Raw genomic sequence first — 13947 nt, 5'->3', positions numbered from 1 at the left:
TTGACTCATTGTGTCTGTTTATCAGATACAAAGCAACGAAGATATCATTCCAAACATTTTTTTACTATCTCAGTTTTCCCATCAGATTGAGGATGATAAGATGAGCTATGAGCTAACTGAGTACTGAGACAAGAAAATAATTTTGTCCAAAAATTTCCAGTGAAAATGGGATCTTTGTCACTTACAATAATCTTTGGGTTTCCATGTAGCCTTTGAATTGTTTCCATAAATGCAGTAGAAACTGTATTGGCTTTAAATGGATGTGATAATGCACAAAAGTGTGCATACTTGGTAAGTCTGTCAACTACCACCATGATGACACTCTTTCCTTCGGACTTGGGTAAACCTGTGATAAAATCCATTGAAACATCCTCCCAACGTTGGCTTCGAATGGATAAAGGGTCGTAATAGATCTGGGGTCTTAATTGTTTCAACTTTGTTTTGTTGGCAAACCAAACATTCCGCCATAAAATTTTAAATATCCGATTTAAGGCCATCCCAAAAAAAATCCTTCTTAACCCTATGGTAAGTTTTTAAAAATCCCGAGTGGCCTCCTAAGGGAGGAGTGTGCAATTCCATAAGAATGTTTTGTTTGAGTTGGGAATTCTTACATAGGTATAAGCGATATTTGTACCATAACAAATCATTTTTCCAGCTAAATGTATCAGATGTATTGGAATATTGTTGTAACTTTCGAATCAGTGCCCACACTTCTTCGTCATTCTTCCATTCCTCCCTTGCTTCGTTTATCCAATCTAGTTGGATAATAGAAATGGCGCACAACAATGCTTCCGCATCCTCATCCTTTCTTGAGAGTGCATTTGCCACAACATTTTACTTCCCTTTTTTGTAGATGATTTCAAAGTCAACCCAACATCTTTGTGACCCATTTTTGTTGCTTTTCAGAGGATAATTTTTGTTCTAAAAAGTATTTAAGACTATCATGATCCATTTTTACCTTGAAGTGTCTTCCCATTAGGTAGGGTTGCCATTTCTTAAGTGCATGTAGTATTGCCAACATTTCCTTCTCATAAATATCTTTGTTTAAATACTTTCCATTGATTGGATGACTTTCAAATGCAATGGGTCTTTCATCTTGCATTAAAACAGCACCAATTCCATTTTCTGAAGCATCGCATTCCACAGTAAAGGTTTTTGTGAAGTTCAGCGTAGCTAAGACCGGTGCTTGGCACATTGCCTCTTTAAGATGTTCGAAGGCCTTTGTTGCTTCTGGAGTCCATGAAAATGCATCTTTCTTCAATAATGTTGTTAGAGGTGCTAATATTCTCCCATAATTCTTAACAAACTTGTGATAATACCCTGTCAACCTGAGAAATCCTCGCAGATGCTTTATAGATGTGCGGATTTTCCATTCGTTAATGGATTTAATTTTGCTAGGGTCTACCTTAACACCTTCATGAGATATAATATGACCCAGATATTCCACCTCTTGTACTCCAAAGAAACATTTGGATCTTTTTGCATATAATTGTTTCTCCTCCAATAGTTTGAGCACCCTATCAACATGTTCAACATGATCCTTCCAAGAGTTGTTGTAGATTAGTATATCATCAAAAACTAATAACACAAATTTTCTAAGGAAGGGTTTGAAAATGGAATTCATCAAATCTTGAAATGTAGAAGGTGCATTAGTAAGGCCAAAAGGCACGACCAAAAATTCATAATTAGCCTAATGAGTTCTAAATGCTGCTTTCAGAATGTCTTCAGTCTTCATTTTGATTTGATGATATCCTAAACGAAGATCCAACTTGGTGAAGTAAATTGATCCATGCAATTCATCCAATAATTCATAAATGACAGGAATGGGAAATTTATCTTTAATAGTGAGCTTGTTGAGTTCCCTATAATCCGGACACATGTGCCATGATCCATCCTTCTTGTGCACTAATACTACTGGAGTAGAGAAATAACTTTGACTAGGTTGAATTATACCAGCCTCTATCATTTCTGCAACCATACGTTCAATTTCACTCTTTTGGGCATAGGGATATCTGTACGGCCTGATGTTTGGAGGAACACTTCTTGGAATCAAATGAATAGCATGATCATGATCACGAATAGGTGGGAGACCTTTGGGAGTCTCAAATACCTTGGAATGATTGTCCAAGACTTTTTGGAGATATGGAGAAATAGATGATTTCGATGTGGGAACCTCTAGCGAACATAATTGTGCAATTACACCTCATTGTTCCTTCTTTAGAATCTTTGTCATACCGTTAGAGCTTATTATCTTTCCCGGTTTCCCTGCAATACCCCTTAATTCAACTTCCTTTCCTTTCGCAGAAAATTTCATGAAAAGTTCTTGAAAATTAAAAGCTATTTTACCCAAGGATCGTAGCCATTGGACTCCTAGTACAACATCAACACCACCCATTGGAATGGAAAGCATTGGGCTATTCAATACATATTCTCCCTTGGATAGCTTGATATTATGGCACTTTCCAGAGAAATTTATGGTTCCTCCACTTGCAACCATCACTTGACACTCTGGTGCTGGATATAGGAAACAATTCAATTCCTTTTCTATCTTACAATGAATAAAATTATGGGTACTTCCCGAATCAATCAACACTATTACGTTTTTCTTCTTGATATGTCCTTCTACCTTGATAGTTTGAGGAGTGGTAATTCTAGCCAATGCATTACAAGATATGGTCGTATTCATTTCTTCTTTATTTAGGGTTTGTTCCTAGAGTATATCCTCTTCTTTTGACCTTTCTTGTTCCTTTTCTTCCTCCTCTTCACAATCTATGTAGAATAATTTATTCTCAGCACACTTATGACCTTTAGTGTATTTGTTATCACAACTGTAACAAAGCCCTTTTGCTCTTTTTTCTTCCAATTGTTGTGGTGTCAACCTTGTAGGTTGTGGAAAGCTAGGGGAAACAACACTTCCATCTTTATAGTTGTGAGTGGTAGGCTTCCTGGTTTCCATAATTTTTCTTTCCATTTTTCTTGCTAACCTGAATGCCTTTTCCAATGAATCAGGTTCCCAAAGGCGAACCTCATGTTGGATATTATCCTTTAAAGTCCCTATGAATACATCAATCCTATGCTCCTCTAAAATATATTTTACCCTTATGTTCAATTTTTGGAAGTCCTTAATGTGCTCCATCATTGAACCCTTTTGTTTGAGATTTATCAATTGGCTAAAAAAGGTGTTGCTTTTTGTATCCTTATAATGTGCTATCATTTCTTCCGTAAAAATTGCCCAAGTGACAATTTGTTTATGAGAGCAAACCCATTGATACCATACAAACTGATTTGGTTCCAAATATTAAGTTGCAATACATACTTTTTGTGTGTTTTGCACATTATGGAGATAGAAAAATTGCTCCATCTGTAGTATCCATGTTTGGGGATCCTTGCCATCAAACTTTCTCATATCAATTTTTGGATCATGGTGGGTCTTCAATCCAACATTAGAGTCTATGAAATCATCATTAACATTTCTTTTGTTCTCATCATGAGTTTCCTTTACTACCCTTTCACCATTAGTGACCATTTCTTGTAGCAACTTATTCAAATTTATCTTCAATTCTTCCATCTTATCGTCCATGCTATTCATCTTAGCATCCATCTTAGCATCCATGCCATCCTTCTTAGCTTCCATGCCATCCATCTTAGCTTCCACGACATTCATATTAACTTGCATGCCATTCATATTAGCTTCCACGCCATTCATCTTGGCTTCATTTACCTTTAGTGAGAGTGAAATTTGTTGTACTTGGTCTTGTAATTTTGATATATCATGTTGCATTTCTTCCTCTTCTTCACGAGTCATGCTAGAGCTTTTAGGTTGCTTACTAGGTGTTTCCATTTTCCTTCTTCAGGGCATTAATTAATGTTAAAATTTCTTCACCATTCCCTTTGAATTCCTTCAAACTAATTTTTCAAACCAATATTATGAAAAAATAAAAAGATAAAACTACACACCTTTTATTCCACTTTGTAAGAGCTCGATATTGAATCTGTTGTATCTCTGTAACTGCAGATCTCGAATATCTGAAATCTTGTCTTGCTGTAGCTCTTTGAGTCCTCTTTCTAACCCCACAAGTCTAATCAATATTGGATTCTCCAAGTAAGAGTTATGGCAAATCTCCCATGGTGACCTAATTATATACTAGTTCAGTAGAGCGAACTTGTATGACGTGCCACGTGTCATATTTTCAACCTTAGTACCTAAAACTGATACACAGGAAACTAAAGGCCATTCTCTTTCTGAAACTTCTTATGAAATTTCAATCTGATGCGCAAAACAAAAGTTATGATGATTTTCCCCATGTCACCTGTTTGGAATGTAATTTGGGAGTCTACAAAACCCCTAAATTCCTTAGATCATATATGCGTAAATATAGTGAGACAAGCTCTGAAATTCAGACCCGAAGTTCAAAATGATTTCGGCTCAAATGGGTTTTTTTGTAGCTTCTTAAACTTCACAGAAAAAACGTTATAGCGAAAATGCCACAATGACTTGTTTGGAGCAGCGAAACTCTAGAATCCAAAGCTTTGATACCAAATGTTATGAAACCAGCTCACAAAAAGATAAAAAAGATAGATCATCGCCTTAGAAATAAGCTTCTTCGAGGGGGAAACCTCCTTTACATTACACAAATTAATAATTATTAGATTATTCAAATGACAAAACCTCCTTTCTATATATAGGAGTCTAAGGGGTCACAATATAACCAAGCCGACCTAACAATAATAATATAAAGGCACAAAAATAACAATAGAGGGATTCTATGGGGCACAATAATAAAAATTTTGGGACAATAGGGGCACAACAATAATAATAAGGGATACAACGACAATAGTAATGGGAGAATCACTAGTATTATAGGGACCTAATAGGTTTTGCGTCCAAAGCTTAGGGAAGCCATGTTATGCAACCAAATTGAGAATCTTGTGGAGATGAGGAATGAGGATATATCTTCCCATTTTAAAGATCTCAGCTTGATATCCTTCAATATCTTTAGCTTTCCCATTAACGAGCTTATTAATCCTAGACTCAACGTCTTCCAGGGAAAATATATCTTCCTTAATAGGAGTGTTTAAGATGGTGCCCATGGTGTCCAGAGAGTCATACAACTTCTTAAGATAGTTGTCCCATTTTTCTTGTGGGATAGAATGAGTATCTTTAGTTTTACGAACAAGCAGATTCTACCAAAACTTTATGGGAACAACTTTATAAAGGTGGAGAAGATGCTCTTGTCTCTTATTAATATATGACCTCTTCTTCCTCTTGATGAGATATTTGTATATACTTATATTCCAAAGCTTAATGATTTCATTAGGAGCATCTCTGATTGCTTTCTTGGAAATTTTATAGTCTTTGTCATACCAAGGGTTGGAATTTCTATTTTTCTACTTATACGAAGTCTCATTAGAGAACTTGCTAATGGTAGTGGAAAGGGTAGTAGTAAAATGGTAATAAATTTGATCAATGTTGTTATTATAAGTCAGGGAGCCTAAATCCCTTAAGAAAAGGTCGACATTACTTCTATCGAAGCGAATGTGTCTTTTGCTTTCACTGGTCTCCTGCATGTGGATGGTATGCATAACAAGATTGAGGGATAAAGACAGAGGTTTGTGGTTAGAGTCAGGCCCGTACTCATTAAGCAGCTCAAAGTTTGTAATATGGTTGAGGACATGGGTGTCAGAAATCGCATAATCCGTGACACTGCTTCCTAGCCTATGGAAACATGTCATCTCACTGAGAGAGGCCACTTGTTAATACCATTACAAATGATTAGGTCTTGGGAACTACAATGTTTGAGCAGTTCAGTGCTGAATAAGTTCTCGGTTATGTCCTTAGAATTTCTCTTGAATCTATTATCTAAGTTACTATCTTCATCAAGCCACAAGGGGTCGAGGTTAAAGTTGTTACTTAACATAATAACTTGGTTAGTAACAATTCAAAACTGTCTGTAGTCAATTGGACTGAGATTGTAAGAAGCCACTCCAGTTATGAAGGTTTTTCATATTTTATTGCCTCTTTTATGTCAGTAGTCTACACCATCATTAAAAATTATGTTCCACCCAATATCTTTCCCAAAGCCCAATCATTATTGCATTTGAGTAAAGATTTGAAAGTGGGATATTGGTTTGCATTTGGAAATTACACAGAGATTAGGTTGTATGGAGTAGTAGTTTCCCCTTACAAACTTCCATCTTTTGTGCCCATGATGTTGTTTTCACTTGAATTTATTAGACAAAGTATAAATGTGGATCAAGTACATTTTATACCTACAAAAAAGGTATATTTGTTCAAGCTGCCCAGGCCTATTGGGCCTTTTATTGTCAATAACAAACAGGTTGCAGAAGAGGTAGAGAAAATACTATAGGATATGCATTTTTAGCAAGGGGAGAAGTGGTCTTATGACCCTTACTCGATTATCTCAAGGAGAAGGGTGGAAAACTCTTATGCACCTTATATTCATGAACCAAGGCATGAAATTAAAAGACTTGCAAATGGTGGCTTATCTTAGTCACAGAAATCAATGGAGGTTAAAAATCCTCTCCCTACTGAGAAGGAATTAAAAAGAGGAGTAGAATATGTTATAGATTTGGATGCATAAACTTTTCAAAGTTCAAAGAAATCAAGGGTGCACAGTGAGGAAACAAAACTTGAACCTTTGATGGAAAGGCCTTATGTTGAACTTGGTTTCCAATTACAGCTTGGAGGGGTAAGATGTGCACCTTCCTCTCCAATTCCTGAAGAAGGTGAGCAGACTTCCTTTATTGTTTTGAAGGAGTCTTATGAGAAGATAGAAGAAATAAATAAAAAGATAAAAAAAAATGTTGTTACTTAGTTGGAAGCTCAGTAAGTTCTTGAATACCAAACCATATTGTTGTCAGCTATGGACCTGGAGAGGAATCAGCTGAAATTTTCCTTTACACGTCATTCTACACTAGCATTTTCTTTTGTATCTGGATTCAAAACTGTTAATTTGACTCTGAATGCAAAAGATATTTCGTTGCATGATAAAATAAATCTGCATAGGCAGATGGGAGAGCTAATTTACAGTGATTTGAACAAAACTCCACTAGCAGAAAATAAGACAGAGACCTTGTTGGAGAAAGTAATTAGTTAGTTGAAGTTAGAGAAGGCTAACTCACGAGCTTTGCACACCCAAAATGAATAATTGAAGAAGTTAATCATCAATCTTGGAGTGAATCTTGAAGATAAAATAGTTGTCCAAAAGCTTTTACAGGGAGCAGAATCTAAGATTTAGGTATTAAGAAGAAATATGAAGTTGCTTGCTACTGAGCATGTCTTCGCTCCAGAAGTAGCCCAAATCAAAAAGGAAAAAGAACCTGTAACTCATGAATTGCTAGAAAGAAATAAGGAGGTGGCAACTTTGAATGATCTCAATGCAGGGCTTCAACATAAAATAGATGCACATGTTTGCACAATTGTAGTGCAACCAGACTTTGAGGACCCTACTGATGAGCTCACTAGGGTGATGACTGAGTTGAGGATTTCAGAGGATGAGATCAGGAAAATACATAAGAATTTTGACTATACCAAAGAGCAATTGAATATTAAGGAGAGGCAGTGGAAAATGGCTAAAGAAAATGCATCATAATACCATAAAAATTGTCAAACAACCTGTGATTAAATTAAAGAATTAAAAGAGAAACTAAAAGGTAACATGTCTCCCATTCAGACAATGGAAATTATTTGGAATGATATCATCCAAAAGGTAAAGGAAATCTGTGATCATATGTTGGTCATGGAAGAAGAGAAAACAATAGTTAGAGATCTAGAAATGGCTATTTCTTCTAATAAAGATAAGTCATGACAAAGTGCACAATTGGCCAATAGGATGATTGATTTTCTGAATGCTATGTCTTCTCAGGAGACGAGGGAAATGGAGATTGAAGATAGAACATCCATTGTTCTAGAAATAAATAAGATGGTATAAAAGAATATCTACATGAAAAATGTAGAAACCAAATTGGGAGAGATCAAAGAATCTGTGTTGGCCTTTAATTCAAACTTTGACAAAAGAGTCTGAGCAAGATTACCCTCATGTTGGGATCAACAGGGAAACCTTCTTCCATGGGAGATATATGAATTTTTATTAGTGGAAGTAAAATGTAAAAGCATTGCCTCTCATGAAAAAAAAATAATTCTCAATGGATACATTGCCCTCTTTTCTACCTCTTTTGTTTTTATGTCGGATGGTCTCTCATTCACCCTAGTTTAGAGAAGGATCAATAAACATGGCTTGATGAGAGAGAACCAAATTAGGTAGTGGCAGTGCACTGAACACCCTTGGGCAAGAGACAATAGTTGAGAAATGTTTATTAAGGCGAGCACAAAAAAATTAAAGGATGAAGGAAAATTGAAGGCGGGTCCCCTACTTAAATATCAAGCAGCTAATGGGTGGATCATCGTTCATCATGGATCAACCAACTCACAGAGGCATTTTCAAGGGTGAATTGGTGCGACTGATACATCAGTGCCACCCCCTAGAGTTGAAAAGTCAACGGGGCAGGATCAACCGATCGACGACCCATATTAACTTTGGGGGCTCTTGGCTTGATCCTACCTCTAACTTGCCCACCTGTTGGAGAGAGGTGGGGACCACACCCACCATGCATTGGGTTGCTGACAACACCAACAAGTGAGCATTGAGGTAACCGTAAAGTATCCCCTCCATGGTCCACTTTTCACCCTTCCAATCATTCTCCACCATGTATCTCCTCCTCATGACCTTGTCTGACGTTAGATGACCATTTCCCTCCACCTATAAAGGACCTACCCGTTCAACCGTTTGAATTTAAATCCTTTCTTCTTACAACCAAGTTCTCTTGTCATTCAACTGGTCTGCGACACTGTTCACCCACCATATTTCTCTAGAGATCCCACCAACGTCGTTCTCCAACTCTCACTTGGTCAACTAGGTAACACGCCAACCTCTTTCCTATAATTGTTGTCTCCATGCTCAAAATGAAGAAACCGGCCCCAAGGAGCCCCAAAGCGTGGGAATCCAAACCCTCTTCCTACACAGAGGCACAAATATTCGACCCATCCTGTCCCTACCACCTATTGGACCTCTAGTTCGACATGTATGGCCTCTACGTCAAGGGACATGACCATTTCAAAGTAGTTGAATCAGGGATATATTACCAAATTGCACCCTCTGTCTATCATTTTCTTCAGTTCATTTCATGGCTTGTGTCTTATGTTGAGAAGAAGAATTGTTTTATATCTTCTACCAGAGTCAAAATCCTGGAGGTAACCCTAGAGTTGATTCAAAAGGCTCTAGTATACCCAGTTTCTCCTGAACCATAAAAATTCACTAAAACCACCTTGTTTTACAGTTACAGTGCCCTCTCAGCTGGGGAACAACAATTCTTTTTGCAAATGATTTTGGCCCTTGGCCACCAATCCTTGTCTATTACTAATACTTTCCCAATACCTACCTTTACAGAGGTAGTTTAGCTTATCCCCACTGTGATTGCCCAGTTGTTTGGAGAGGATGATGCCAATATTACTACCAAAGCCACCATAGGGCTTCTAAGAGAGATGATGCAGCCAGGTCATCTGTTTGATATACCTTCCTAGCTAAATCTAATAAATTCTAGCTGCACCACTTTTCTGTCACTTCATTTTTCAGATATTACTCCATAATGCTTTATTTGTTCCTATATGCCCATGTAGATGAATTTGAATGCTTGGGTCTCAGTCTAATGGATTCAAACAAACAGAGAAAGTTCGTCTTTGATTGGAATGTTGTTTAAAGTTTTTCGGCGTAAATCACATGATAATACATTTGTCGATGCGTTTCGAACCAACGAGTGTGGTTCATCATCAGGACAAGTTGAAGAATTGGATCATGGCTGCAAATTAAATAGGGAGAGCAGATCGTCCAACGGCTAGGTTTGACTGAAAAAACGACTATATTAGGTTAGACTGGACAAACGACTATAATTGACCAAGAAACAGCTAGATTTGACTATTTAAATTGTTTAACTATAATAATATTATTATGTTAAAACGAATATTATTTTAATATTTATCAAGTGTTATTTTAAGTAAAATAGATTTTGGGTTAACAATATTTCATTTAGGGAATATTTACCATAATTTTGATTGAAATGTTAACATATAATAACTATTAGTAATTGAAAGGTTTTAATATTAATCTAAACTAATAATGATTAATGATATATTAATAGTATTAATCCTCTTATTAATGGCTTGTATAACTAATTAATATAAATTTAACAGTAAAGTCTATCTAATGGGAATAAGTGTTAATAGATCCAGGGATATTAGTAATTAGGCATGAAAAGGGGGGATATTTATACTAATATTTAACGTGTATAATTAGTAACAATATGGATTTAATAATAATAATAATATTAGTTATTATTATATTATTGTTGTTATAATAAAGTATTATTCTTATTATTAATGGTTAGTTTATCTAATGGGAACATATATTAATAGATCTAGGGATGTTATTACTAGTAAGGATTAATATAATAGTGTTATAATAATAGTATTATTATTAAAGGTTTGTGTAACTAATTAATATAAATTTATTAGTAAAGCTGTCTGATGGGAACATCAACTTGCGATTTAAATATTAGATAATTTAACCTATTTAGATAGTCATGAAAAGGATTGTCTCTTAAATAAAATAAACGAAGGGAGAATTCCAAAGAGGAGTGGAAAGTGGCCTATGCAGGTCCCAAAGCTGTGACCTTCGCGTTATCAGCATGAAGCCATGATCTGATTCTTCAACTTGTCTTGGCAATGAACCACACTCGTTGGTTCGAAACGCGTCAACAAATGTATTATCATGTGATTTACACCAAAAAACTTTAAACTTGATATGGATCACAGAAGCCTCAATTCAACAATGGAATGTTGTTGTCAGGAAGAAACCCAACAATGAGTTCTACTCCTAATTCATATCCTTTGATATGGCTATTGCATACAAAATCATCCATAATGTCTCCCTCCAAGAATCTTTCCTCAGCAAAAAGAGATCCTCCAGCTTAGTAAGGACACCAGGGTGGGTGATTGGTATTTGTTTGAGAATTACACTGAAATTAGGGTTTATAGATGTGAGCTCCCTCCCTAACGATTACCTGTTTTCATGCCAACTATTAGTGTCAGACAATTCTTCCTATCCCCAGTGATCAAATATGCTCTTACAAGGTTTTTTTAGGGGTCTCAAAGTCAAATTGTATCATGTCACTAGGTTTTCAAAATAAAATTTGGTCACTGGCTAGTGTGTCTAAGTCTATTGTTGCTCCTTCAAAGTTTTCATGATCCGGTCACTGCCATCACTTAGTTGGATGTTCCATCATTGAAAAATCATCATTACCATCTCAGTCATGTCCCCATGGTCTTCATTCAGCTCAATGTCACCATTAGGTTATTAGGGTTAGAGGCGTCAAAACTGTCATGCCATTCATAAAACCGGGAAATGAAGGAGTAGTGATAGGGTTTGATCAAAAGGTTCTGTTCTAGAATGTAATTCATTTCAAAGTGATGTAATAAGTTATGTTATAAATTTGCATGTAAAAGTTCCAACTTACATGGTTTTATAAAAAAAAAATGAAATTTTATGGTGGGCCACCCTATCATTATCAAGTTGAGTTCTACAACCTATAAAGACTACTTCATTCCACCTCTCTCTCTTATATTCATTGCCAAAGAAGCTCTCATCCACCAAAATACATTTCCTCAGCATTTTCGAAGGCAAAAACACTCCCAAGGGCCATCTGAACTGTTTCATTGTGTTTTATCAGTGTTCCGCTGTGTTTTATCAGCATTCCCTGCGCTTTCCAAATTTCGTTGTGTTTTGCTAAGTATTCACTGCATTTTCTTTGTTCTGGCCCTAACACCTGCTCTGAAAGGTTTCTTTAGTAAATTCAAGTGTCCAACAACCTCCTGCAAGTAAGTTGAACACCCTCCACCTCTCCATAAATCTACTTCCTTGATTTTCATGTTGCAAAACCTATTTTCCTCCCTTCGTTGTGTTTTCTCTATTTCATTAGTTGACTGTGTTTTAATTATCTAAACTGGACCCTTCACTCATTTTCCCTCATTCCACTTCCTAAATATCCCTAACACCCCTGCCCACCTCCATAAATTTTCCTACCCCTTTTCCCTTTCCCTAAACCCTCCATCCCATCCCATATTTCCAATCCCCTGTTTTCCTAGTTAGGGTTTTTACTTGCACACAGTCAAATGGAGGAGGAGAAGAAATCCTGTAACAAAGGAGGCCAAATCTTGAGATATGAACCATTAAACACTGAGGAGCTGATTTCTTCCCCATTGTCCAAGTAGTGCTTTGAGAATGCCGAGTGTTTAGGGTTTTGTGAGTTAGTTCAAAGGGTCAAATACCATGCCAAATTGACTAGTTTGTTTGCCACTCATTTGAGGAGGGATAAGGTCACTATTGCAGGTGTTACTTTCACTATTTCAATTGAGATCATAGCAGCAGCCACAGGGATACCCAACAATGGAGAAAAATGGTTTAAGAATCAAGACTTAGACCTGCAAAACTATCAACCTTTCATCAAAGGCCACTACAGACATACTATTAAGAAGGTTTTTCCTTTTGCACAACTCCTTGAAAAATTTGCTCCATTGATGAAGGTTATAATGAAATACTTTACATGTGAAGTCAGATTCTCAAGATTGTGCAAATACCATGTCATATTACTCATGCATTTCACAAAGATAAATCCATTAAACCTAGCCTACTACCTCTACAAAAGTCTAGCTAAGATGGAAGATAAGGTGCGACATAGACAGAGTGACCATGAAAAGAGCCTTTTCCACCATGTCCTCATCAAGGTTATTTTATTGCATCACCTGACTCATAAGAAGATCACTTGGCAAACTTTCATTCAGTCAAATGTTCTATTGTCTTCTACTAGTCAATCTACAAGCCCTAGTACATCATTAGCACCACCTAAGCATGTGAAAGGTAGCTCATCTAGAAAACCTGCAATTGAGAGAATACCTAGGCCTGAAGTAACTCAGACATATCAGAAAGGAAGGAAGCTTGTGTTTACTCCACATCTTGTGGAAGGGCCAACCTTACATCAACAACATAAGTAAAACAGGGATCACAATCACAGCCTAAGGAAATAGTTCATCTTGACACTGACATGGTTGATTTGAAGGCTAATAAGGAGCATAAGACAATGGAGCAGGTCATCATGGAGAAATATGCTGAGATAGAAAGGCTCAAGGACAGTTTATCAAAGGCAAACTTCATGATTTCATTCTTAGAGCAAGAGAATTAGCAGTTGAAGGTAAAGCAACTTCTTTTGGAAAAGCATGAGGTTTATATTGGCAAAGAGGATATAAAGGGAAAGGAAGTGATGGATGCAGAGGTTTCATATGAACATCAGGAACAGGTAGCAAGGAAAAGGCCAAGGACCAGAGGCCTCAAAAGAGCACTTCAACAACAAAGAGAGCAGATGACTTCTGTTGACCTAATTGCAGTAGAGATCAATGAAGATAGAGAATTTTGGCTTGACAAGGTGAATTGTCACTTGGAGAAGCTTCTCAAGAGGGCTAACAGAGACAATAGGTTGCAGAGACACATGGCTACCCATTATTACACAAGGAACCAGATTGCTAGGGTTAAGGTCAAGCAGTTAAAGAAGAAACTCAATGAAACCCTAATCAAGAAAAAAGGGAAGGTAAAGTTAGATTTGCTTGCTGATGCCTCCCTCATAGCATAGCATAGCACTTGATGACCTCACATACCAATTTTGAAGAGTTTTGGAGGAATTTTGGTTTTTTGAGAATTTTTGCATATTTTAGCACAATCATGGAGAAGAAAATGCAGCGTGCTCCACGTTGCGCTTTTGTTGGAGACCTCCAAATCACCTCTTGCTTACATTTCTAGATTTGTCATGGTTCATACATCATTT

Source organism: Pinus tabuliformis, chromosome 3_1 (assembly GCF_031772625.1).
Source record: "Pinus tabuliformis cultivar Carrire ecotype Pingquan chromosome 3_1, CPIR1, whole genome shotgun sequence".
Classification (NCBI taxonomy): Eukaryota; Viridiplantae; Streptophyta; class Pinopsida; order Pinales; family Pinaceae; genus Pinus; species Pinus tabuliformis.
This window is presented reverse-complemented; position numbering follows the sequence as displayed.